The sequence below is a fragment of the Phalacrocorax aristotelis genome, chromosome 12, assembly GCF_949628215.1.
Source record: "Phalacrocorax aristotelis chromosome 12, bGulAri2.1, whole genome shotgun sequence".
NCBI classification, from domain to species: Eukaryota; Metazoa; Chordata; class Aves; order Suliformes; family Phalacrocoracidae; genus Phalacrocorax; species Phalacrocorax aristotelis.
Window position 1 is genome coordinate 13642161 of NC_134287.1, and position 10445 is coordinate 13652605.

Sequence of the window (10445 nt, forward strand, 5' to 3'; positions counted from 1 at the left end):
TGGGTAATGGAGTTCTCTCACCTGATATTAATAAAATAAAATATCTTTTTACAGCAATATTATATATATGAGTACAGATGATGGGGACATTTTAAACTTCACTAATCAGTTCCATGAATATTTGCTTGAACAGAAATCTAAATCTACTTTCTCTGTGTTTGTTTTTCAGTTATTTGGGGGGGGATTTTTTTTTCCCAAAAAACATTACCACATTTTCCTTAAAAAAAAAGAGAGACACAGAAAGAGAGAGAAGACCCCTCTTCTGCTGTGTTGCAGCCCCTTCTGACTGTATGCACTTGTGGGGGAGCTAATCACTTTCTGCGGCTACTCTAGCTGACAACTGTAATCACAAAAACATTGATGATCGCGTGAGATCCTGAGCTACACGCAGAAAGCAAAGTTTGAATGCTAAAGTGAATGTAAGGAACAAAATCTGATTCTAAGAGTAGCACTCAACAATCTGCTAAGCAGGCACTGAAAAGGAAAGCCATGTGAGCTCTATACACCAAACCAAGATTTACCAGCCTGGCTTAATCCACCCGTACCAGAGTGTTGTAGGAGAATGCTTTGCTAATGGTTGCAGAACACAAAAGCTGTAAGGTATTCATCCACATCTTGTAAACAGAAAAAGTGGGCAAATCTATAGAAAAAATTATACATAATTTTTCCCCACTTCTTTTGCCTGCCAGCATAACCATGCCCGTACTGTGCTGAAAAAAGGGTTTTCACAGATTTGTGATGTTAACTGTTGAATCTATATTTATGAGTTTCCATGATGTTTCTGTAATAATAAGATTTTTAATGTCCTTTTTACTTAGTATGAGGCACTAAGGCAATCAATACATGAAACATACCCGCCTGTAACGGTAGCTGGTTCATTAGCATGGACTGCTGTAAAGAGTGTTGTCAACATTAAGGAATATGCATTTATTTTTAGCAGGCACTCAATATTCTGTGCAAATCCAGCATGGCAAAGAGGAATGGAACTTCTAAAAGTCTTACTGGCAAAGAATCCTTTCCAGAATGGCATAATTCGAACATTTTATACCTTTTCTTTTTAGTCTTGTACCCTAAGGTGCTGGTGAAAGAACACCAATAGCCCAAGTCTTAAGGCAGACCCAGAGATGAGTTATTGATCAAACTGGTGCTCCATTTTGAGTGTTGTCCCTCAGTGTGGTTCTACCAACAGCTGTGCCCATATAATATTTTGTCTAGTTCCCATTTTCACAGTCAGGTCATGAGAATATCATGTCAGTCCCTTTTAAAAGTCTCACACCATCTTCAGAGACACCTTGCTCGTGTTGAATTCTGCTCTGTCCGTAGGATCGCTTTTTATTTCAAGTGAGACCAAGACAGATGGGGAGGCAGTCTTCGGCTTGACTGGCAGAGCATGGTCTTGTGCCCCTTTGAGAATCCGTGAATTTGGTGATACCCAGATCCTTTGGTGGGGATTTGGTGGCCTCACCACTGATGTATGGTTAAAGAGGCCGACTTCAGCACTCAAATCAAGTCTCGTCATTGTAAGGAAGAGTTGCACACAGACGACATGGTGCTGAATACGTCATTTTGACTAGGACAGAGTGTGAATATATTCAGTTCTTAAACTTTAATCAGATTGGAAGTCTTCTTGCTCAACTGAAGAGCTTGCAACAGCATGTGAAAGTGACAGCTAGGGAAAATGCCATCATTAGGAGTATTTCCTAATGTCTATGGCTCTCCTTTAGCAGGCAGACACGGTGAGGCGATGCACAGAGTAATATAAAGTGTTTATGAGTGGCCTTTGTAAGTTTTCTGTGTATTCAGAGAAAGCTCAAACTGAGGATCTGACCTGAATTTAGAATTGACTGGTCCTTTCAGTTAAGTAAAAGCTCATTTTTCATTACAAGAATCCATTTATTAGGTGAACCAAAAACCCCATAAGCAGACAGTTTTAGGATTTCAAAGTCCCTTCATACAGGTTCTAGGAAACAACTTGCAAAACATGCAGGAATTTATACGATGTTTAATAAATCAAAGAGACACTTACAACAATGAACATCACTCAGTTTAGGTGATTAGTTCTTTACAGTCATTAGGATTGGAGACCAGAGCATGTGGACTAGTCTCTTTTTATAGATGATTGATGGGATGAGAGAGATCAGAAACAATATTGTAGACAACAGATGAACAGAGAATATTAAAAAAGCAATGGGGGGAGGATTGAAGCCCTGCTGAAAGATTAAAGAATAGAAAGAAGTACAAATGAGCAAATCAATTATTGTGTGAAGATTTCTAGGATGTTGTTTAATTCATATTGGCCTGTTCTATATTTAGTTTCCTCACAGTTTCTTTTTTTATTGATGTTTCTCTTAGTTCCCTCTCTGGAATCTGATTCTAAGATGCATCATTGAATGATCCTTTGAGGGGAGATGTTGCAAAATGAGACCCAATCTAGCAAACATTTTCTGACATAAGCCATCTTGCCTTAACTAAGCAAAATTCAATGATGCTGTTTTGGAGTACAAAAAGCACTCAAAGAAGCAAAGTTTGCAAATGTGGGCCATGGAGTGGGTACATCTGCTTGGGGAGGGAAGGGCAGAGAAGGAAAGGGAAGGGGTAACTTTATGCATGCTTTTTCCTTCCCCAGAAATTTATTTTAGTGCTGAGTATATGGGGTGGGTTGCTGGAAGGATGGTCCCAGAGACATGCAGAGCAAAGGGGTTTTATGCTCAGTGCCAGTCTGTCAGACCTGTTCCTGGACCTGACGTCAGGAGTTGGGCAGCTCTCCATGGGAACCTTGGCTTCAGGAGCAGCTTCAGGGGCCAGGGGAGCTGGGTTTTCCAGCTTGTGCTGCCTGGAGCCTCCTCTCCCAAAGCATCTTATACGTAGTGTGAAAGCTCCTTCCCTATGGGGATCGTTTGCTTTGACTTTTTGGGTCCCACTCAGGTGCAGAAGTGAGAGCGCTAGCATGGGCAAGGACAGTACATGACAGGTTTCCTCTGGGAGCTGGAGAGGTGAACTGGAGCCCTTGCCTCCCCTCAGCCATTCCTTGAGCCAGCATAGTGAGAAGGGCAGCTTTGGGACACTGCGTTGGGAGCAGTGAGGAGCCCAGAGGAGAGGGACTGAGGTGCAGGTGCTGTAGCAGAGCTATGTGCTGCATGGCGAGGGCTGCACACGGAGGGTGTTAGGGGAGAGGAGAGGCTGTTCAGGAATGGGTGTCAGGGTGGAGAAACCTTTGTGCTTATGGGAGGCATCATGGAAAAGGGAAAAGAGGAAATAAATACACACTTAAAAAATGGTGTACTCCAAGCATAGACTTCACAATAACGTCATCGTATTGCTTTGTTGGTGTCAGGATGTCATTACAGAGCCGAGCTTAGGCTGTTCAGGAATCAGTTCTACTTTGGAGATATTTGAATAAAGTTTAACAGTAAATTATTCAGTTTTGCAATGCCTGGCTTAACGATGATTATAACATCATTGTAATTACTTTTACTGTAAGCAATGATACATGCTGTCACCCATACTAGCTCCTCAATATTCAAAATTTGCAGTGAAAAGTTAGATGTCTATCTAAACATACTGTATGAAAAGTGCTGCTTTCCGCACAAAATGTCAACCTTTTCCCAGAAAGTTCTTTTTAACAACAGCCAAAAGTATTCACTGATATCCTTTTTGTGAAGCATTTCATAAGAGCATGGTGACTCTTACTTCTCTTCTGCTCTTTGGGAGACTATGATGCATCACAGGAATCTTGTCACCCCGGAGGCCCATGTTACTACCGAGGCTTAGGGGAGGAGGAATTTGACTACTGCTGCCATGAAACATTGTGGTGCTAGGCTCATACCAGTGTTTCCCAACCTTAAAGATATTCAGTTTTTGTTTTAGAACTCTGAAGCAGGAAACCACGCTGACTTTCCAGTGAGCTGATACAGTTGTTGGCTGCTAATGAGGGAAGCCTCCCTGGATAGTGTCTGCATTTCCCTTTATGAACCTCAGAGGCTGTTTTTTCATGGTGCTGGGTTTGTCCATTCCCCATCTGGCCCTTTGGAGGCTGTGCTGGTGGTGTGGGTGCAGACACGCTCTGGGCTGTAAGCATCTTGCTCCCATCGCTTTCACTGGGTCTGGCTCTGGGTACCCACCATCGGTGTAACTGCAAGATGACTGGATTGACGGCAATGAAAAGAAGAGAAAGTGGAGAGTGGAAAAGGAACAAAGAGATTTAGGAGCAGCTTAGGCAAAAAAGGGCTGGTTAAAGAGGACCAGAGGAAAGCAGACAAATAGTGCTAAATGCAGTGAATAAGGGGGAAGAATGGTGGTAGGGGTTTTCAAAGGAAGGTAGGGTGGAATTCAGTGGGAGCGGAACACAACATCCCTTAGGATCTGCTCACAATCCCAGTGACTAATTTGCAAGCTATTAGCCCTGCAGTTATCGATCTGGAGTTCACATTTAGCATTGCTGCTCAAGCGACAGCTTTCTCATCCCAGTCAGTCTTATAAAAACCATAATCAATTTTACTTGTGGTTGGCACTGCTACATGGAGAAAAGTGCAAACAGTGCTGTGCTGCTTCTGTTATAAGTTTCAGACACTTAAATTAAAAAAATACTTGTTTGACATCAACTATGTGAAAAATGAGCTTGAATACTGGACCAGTGTCCGTAGAAAAATTGCTTTTCAGAAAGAAAATCCAGGGTCAAAGTATAGATCTGAGATGATGGATCAAAAAGAGGAATTGTAACCTGGGGAAGCTGAGCTTGAAATGAAATCAATGTCTTTATGCTCAACCAAATTGGCCCTGCTCATCATGCTAGGCCAGCCAAGTAAAACACGAAGCCAAGATAAACATGACATAAGTATTAGAGCTGTTAGACATTTCATCACCTCCATATATGAGAACCAAAGAGGTAAGGCACGGGCTACAACCATGTGCTGCTTAGTTGTGCATCCTTTCATCTGGCTGTTCAGATGGCTAACTCTGTCAATGTGTAGTAATGAACAACAGTAAATAAATGAAAATTGAAAATATTTTATATATTCTTATTCAGAGTACTGCACAAGGAAAAGTAAACACCTAAAGAGAGTAAAGTAAGTGTATAGTTCTTACTCAAGTACGATTTGTTGGCCCTCTCAGAACTGCATAGCAGTACTCATAACACCTGTGCATTGTTGCACCTGAAATTATTTGTCTCTGTTACTTTAGTGATTCAGACAACTAATTGAATAACATACTAAATTATTCTGCCAAAGAATTCCCAGATTTTTAGCATATGCATTACTGTATGACCTCCTGTTGGACTCCCCTCCTGGAAACAGATGATATCATGCTGAACACGGTGTGACTTCTGTTTAAAGTAACAGTGCTGCAGTGAATAAGGAAGAAAAAAAAATGCATCCAGAAATACAGTAATTTTTTAAAGACATATTTTGGAGGCACCTTTTTTTTTAAATCCAAGTGTTTCCTAGTTTGTATTTGCTTCTAAATGCTTGCAAAATAACATGGGGCTCAGAGTTCGTTATAGCTTTTCTTCTTCAGCAGGAAAGAAGTAGTTGCCATAATGTTCATTATATTCAGCTTGTTTGGGGATTGTAAAAATACACAAGTAATGAGAGTGGTGTCATCTACACTGCAGTGCGAGAGGAAAAAACAGATGCTGGCTGAAGTGGCACCAAGATGTGTGACAACTACTGCAAGATTGCAGAAGTTCTTCCTAGAGGAGCTCCAGGGCTGCAGCCATTACAGGTTCACAGCCCTTGGTGCATGGTGGGGTCTGTGTTTTTCTCAGAGTACAGAAAGGAGACAGAGACTCCGTGGAAGTCCATGCACCTCTGTCTAACACCATTTTGTCTCCTGTCCTTCCCATGCAGCTCATGAGTCTGTGGGCCAAGGACTACCTCAAGCTGGGCCATCGAACGCAGCCCATAGCAGCTGGTCTGTGCCACCTGTCAGAGGCTCGTACATCCAGTTGACTTGCCAGCTGCTATTTGATGTGCTTTGGAGGTGCCAGGCTCTACCCAGCTCTGTGCAAGCTGCTGCCTGGTGCCCTGCTGGGCCTGGCCACCCCTCTGTGCTGCTGCTTCTCACCCCTGCACAGGGAAGAACACCCTCATGGGTGCAGTGTTGGGCCCTACTGGCAGGCTCTTTCAGACCCAGCAGCATCACCTGGGCTTGGTGGTTACAGCTTCTTCTTTACTTCCTATGTTTTTATTGCTGCCTTCAGGTTAAAAAACAAATGCTGCACCTTTCAGAAAACCCACCTTCTCCCCCAAAGCAGCAGGATGGCATTGTCAGCTCTTGCCAGCTCTCTTCTGACGGTGCTCTCGCCTCTACCTTCCCCATCAGGTATTACCTTATGGGGGCACGGCTTGTATGTGTTCCCTTGGACTGATGTTCCCTGCTTTATACTTTGTCTGGAGAAGGACCAACAGAGCCTGTGGAGGAGGAGTTTGGTAACTGGAGCAAAGATATATTAGCTCTACCTTTGCAGAGTAAAAATATCTCTGGTTTGGGATGGTTGGACAGAATTTGGCTCTTGGGATTTATAAGCTAGGCAGGTTAAATGCAGACTTTGAGGTAGGCCATTGCATCTTTCCTAAACTGATGTTACCCTACGGTCAGATTTTTTTTGTTTTTAATACTCTGTAAATTTACCACAGGGGCTTTGATGCATGTTTTTCAGCTTGAAAGCAAAATTGCCTTCCTTTGTCCACCACTTTACAATTTTAATGCTTTTAGCAGGCAGCTCCAAGACACAAAAATAGGCTCAGAGAGCTGCACAGCTAACAAGAATATCCAGAGCTGTTATAGGAAAGATTTAAAAGAACACCCAAGAGGCCAGAAGGGGACAGAAGAAAACCTTGTGGCCAGGGCATACACCAGTCTCTGACTGGGGACAGGAACAAAGCTCCACCATGGCAGGTTGTTCTTCAAGGTCTAAGTGGTGTTTATGCACCTTCAGAGGAAGAGTCTGGTAACAAATCAGCATCAGAGGTCCTGGTGTGTACCACTGTAGTGGGATCGCCTCTCTCCCGAACTAGTTGAGCCTTTTCTTGCACTAGCTTTGTATTTGCATAAAGCCTTTGAAGAGTTACTTCTGGGTTATAGCAGCAGGAACGAGGGAAGAGTCCTTTTGCACGTCCAACAGAACTTTCTGCTGCCTGCACTTATTCTGGTTTTTGTTTGTTTGCTTGTCTTTAAATTTTTACTGTGCTTTTGATCTGAGCCCAAGAATTGAAACCATCACTGGGAATGTGCTGCTAGAGAGAATTATGAAACAAAATGCAACCGCAACACTTTAAATGTTGATTTAAGTGGTGTCTAGACCTCATGCTGGCTTTCTGCACCAAGATGAATTTCACAAAGAGAATACCCCTCCTCCCCTTCCCAGATTTTGTATTAAAAGTCAATTCCCTGTACTCTCACTCATCTCCCGTCCTTCTGTATAAAGAGGAATAATAGGGCTTCTGCCTTCTTATTTTTATTTGCCATTTGAAAAAGGCTTGTATTTAATGGAAGTAGAGGGAACACTAAAAAGGAAGCATAAACATATATAGGGCTTTTGAGTTATTAGGTTAATTAAAGAAAGCCACAAAATGGTAGCAGTGTAAAAGGCCAAAGTCAAAGCATTGCTCTTTGCGTATGCCATGGCATTGTTGTTGGGTCTGAAGAAACATGTTCTGGCCCTCAAAGAGCCTGGCCTATGCTCTTGCGGGCATGGTGCTGATGGCTGATGCAGGCAAATATCTCCAGAGCCTCTGTTTTTATTGAAGTTGCACAGTAGATGTTTTTATTTTTCTTTTACTTCAGGATTTTTCTCTCTCCGCTCAGCTGTGGTGATTTGTTTCTCCTTGTGTTAATAACTAGATCTGCAGGTAGCATATCTAACGCCGTAATGTTCCACACACCCCAGACACATGTAGGTAGATCCAGCACAGAATATTTTTCATTTGTTTGGAAGGGTGGAGAAGAGTTATCAGCCAGGAAGGGCTTGAAATGCTTTCCAGGATCAAAATTCATATATTGTGCACAGTGGCAGAAAAATGTCCAAGGAAAATATTTTTTTCGGTGGAAATTCCCATTTTAGGGAAAGAAAAAAAAAAAAAGAAGGACGAAGTAACATTTCTACTGCTTATTTTGGCAACCAAAATTCTCATGAATTATAGAGTAAAATACTTGGTAGTAATTCCAAATAAATCATTGAGTCCGTAGTATTTTAGCTTATTCTTTTCTTTCTTTTATACTAAACATCACAGCCAAGATGGGGCATCTCTTGTGCCTGGAGCTGCTCATCAATATAGGAAAAACCATTGGGCCAGAAGAGTTCATTATCTAAACAAACAGCACGTAGTGAGAGAAGTTACTATCCACTCTCTTTAGGTGGGAAGTGAAGGAATTCTGAGAGTAAATGATTTGTTCAAGTCAGTGTAAAGGGTTGTGCAGAACCTCCCCACCCCAGTCCGCCACAGTTCTGATCCAGTACTTAAACCATTTATTTTCATCTATTTATTCTCATTTGAAAAGGATTTTATAGTTCTGTAATTTTTTCTCCATATCTATTGTTTGGAACACCTAGCCTGTCACAGAGAAGTGTTTCATGTCTGATAAGCAAGCCATCATGACTAAGATGGGCTTGGAGATGTAGGGAAAGGGTCCATTCTCAAAAAATAACATCTGCATGCTATTCCTGCACCACCTCTGACGCTTTTTCCCATGCACAACAACATACTTTATGCACTCCTGTGCCCTGAAGGCGTTGGCCTTATCTTGATGGACAAGGGAAGCAAGATGGTATATGTAGGCTCACAACTTTTAAGAATTAAAATGGCTCCAAAGCTTCTTTTCATTTTCTTGAAGTTCCCTACTGATAAGACATTTCCACATATAGGAGAGAGGAAGATAGAGTTTCACTTGTTTAAACTTTAGTTCATCTTCTAAAATCAGCAGAAGTTGCAAGCAGGTTTGCCTTTCCGTTGGGTCTGACACGAGGACCGCTTTGCCACAGAGAGAGGGGCAGAATGGCATGGATCTGTAGAAGATTCTCACCGGTCAAAATTCCTTGTTGCTTGCATCTTATTCTGTAGATTTATGTGGCCCAAACAGATACGAGCATTCTGCTAGCCCTCTACCCATGGTGAGATTTGACTCAGAAGCTTGAGAAGGTCAATTAAGTGTTAAATAGCACCCAGGATAACAGGGGTAAGATGACTAGGTGCCATGTTATGTTTTTTTACATATCATGAGCTGTGCACAAGGGCATATCTAAATAAAATGCATAGGAAATAGCATCACGCAAATATGATCCACATTTTTTCTTGATCAAAGAGGCTGAGGGAAAAAAATAATTAAAAAGTAAAAGCCTTATGCAATGAGATTTAAAAGAAAACTTTGGAGGCTGACAAGATGCATCTGGCACAACTTCAAAGTCCATCAAAGTACATATAATCAATGTTTGTCAATAGCAGTTTTGCATCCTTTAATTTATCTTTCATGGATATAAAGCACGATGTTATTAGGATCCAGTCCATACCTTAATTCTGTTTGAGATTTGATGAATCAGGGCTCTATTAAAATTCAGTGCAAATCAGCTTACTCAAGGACACGTTACATAAAGTCGTGTGTTATCTAACTCCTTTTATCTTGCTGTCTTTCTAACTAGTTAAAGAATCTGGAATCTCTTAAACTTGTTTGTGTGGCCACCAACATACTAAATCTCAAACACATTTTGCTTGTAGGCACCTGCTTGAATTATGCACGTGTGGCATAATTAGCATACCTAAACTCTTTGTGTATTTTTTAATATATAAAAACTCCTTTAGGATGTTCAGGCTCCAAATTGAGGAATCATCAGAAATAAGGTTCCCTGACATCCAAATTTCAGCTCTGGTCACAGAGCCTGTAATGAAGTGCTCACATCCTATCTTTTTCACCAGAAAATCCCATTCAAGATGGGAAGTGATGAGGCCCTTGTGATTTCACTGTTTTCTTCCTCGTGTTTCGACATGTGGACACCCCCCCATCAATTTTATTTACTGTACACTATTCAGGTCCTCCTGAGCAAACAACCATATTCATTTTCCTTCTGGTGTTGTCTAATGTGCTCAGCACTATCTGATTTAACTGTTTTATAACCATAGAGAAAACATATTGCTAGGGACTTCCCTAGGGAATATGGGCTGTGATCTGAAAACACTCTGCTTCTGTCACCCTCCTCCTTCTCCTGCTCAGGCTCTAAACTATCTGGGAGAAAGAATATGGCTTTTCACTTGTTTTCATAACATGTAGCACAAACAAGATCTAATCAGTAAAAGTTTGTCAGCATTTCCATAATAGAGGGTTGTTCATTCTTGCAATAGTATTGTGATTTCCTCAGTTACTACTGTTGTTACAAATGCTTCAGCTTCTGGAGACTGGGGGTTATTCAAGTATTTAAATTTTTATTAAAAAAAAGGATTCCAGGTTCTCATAGT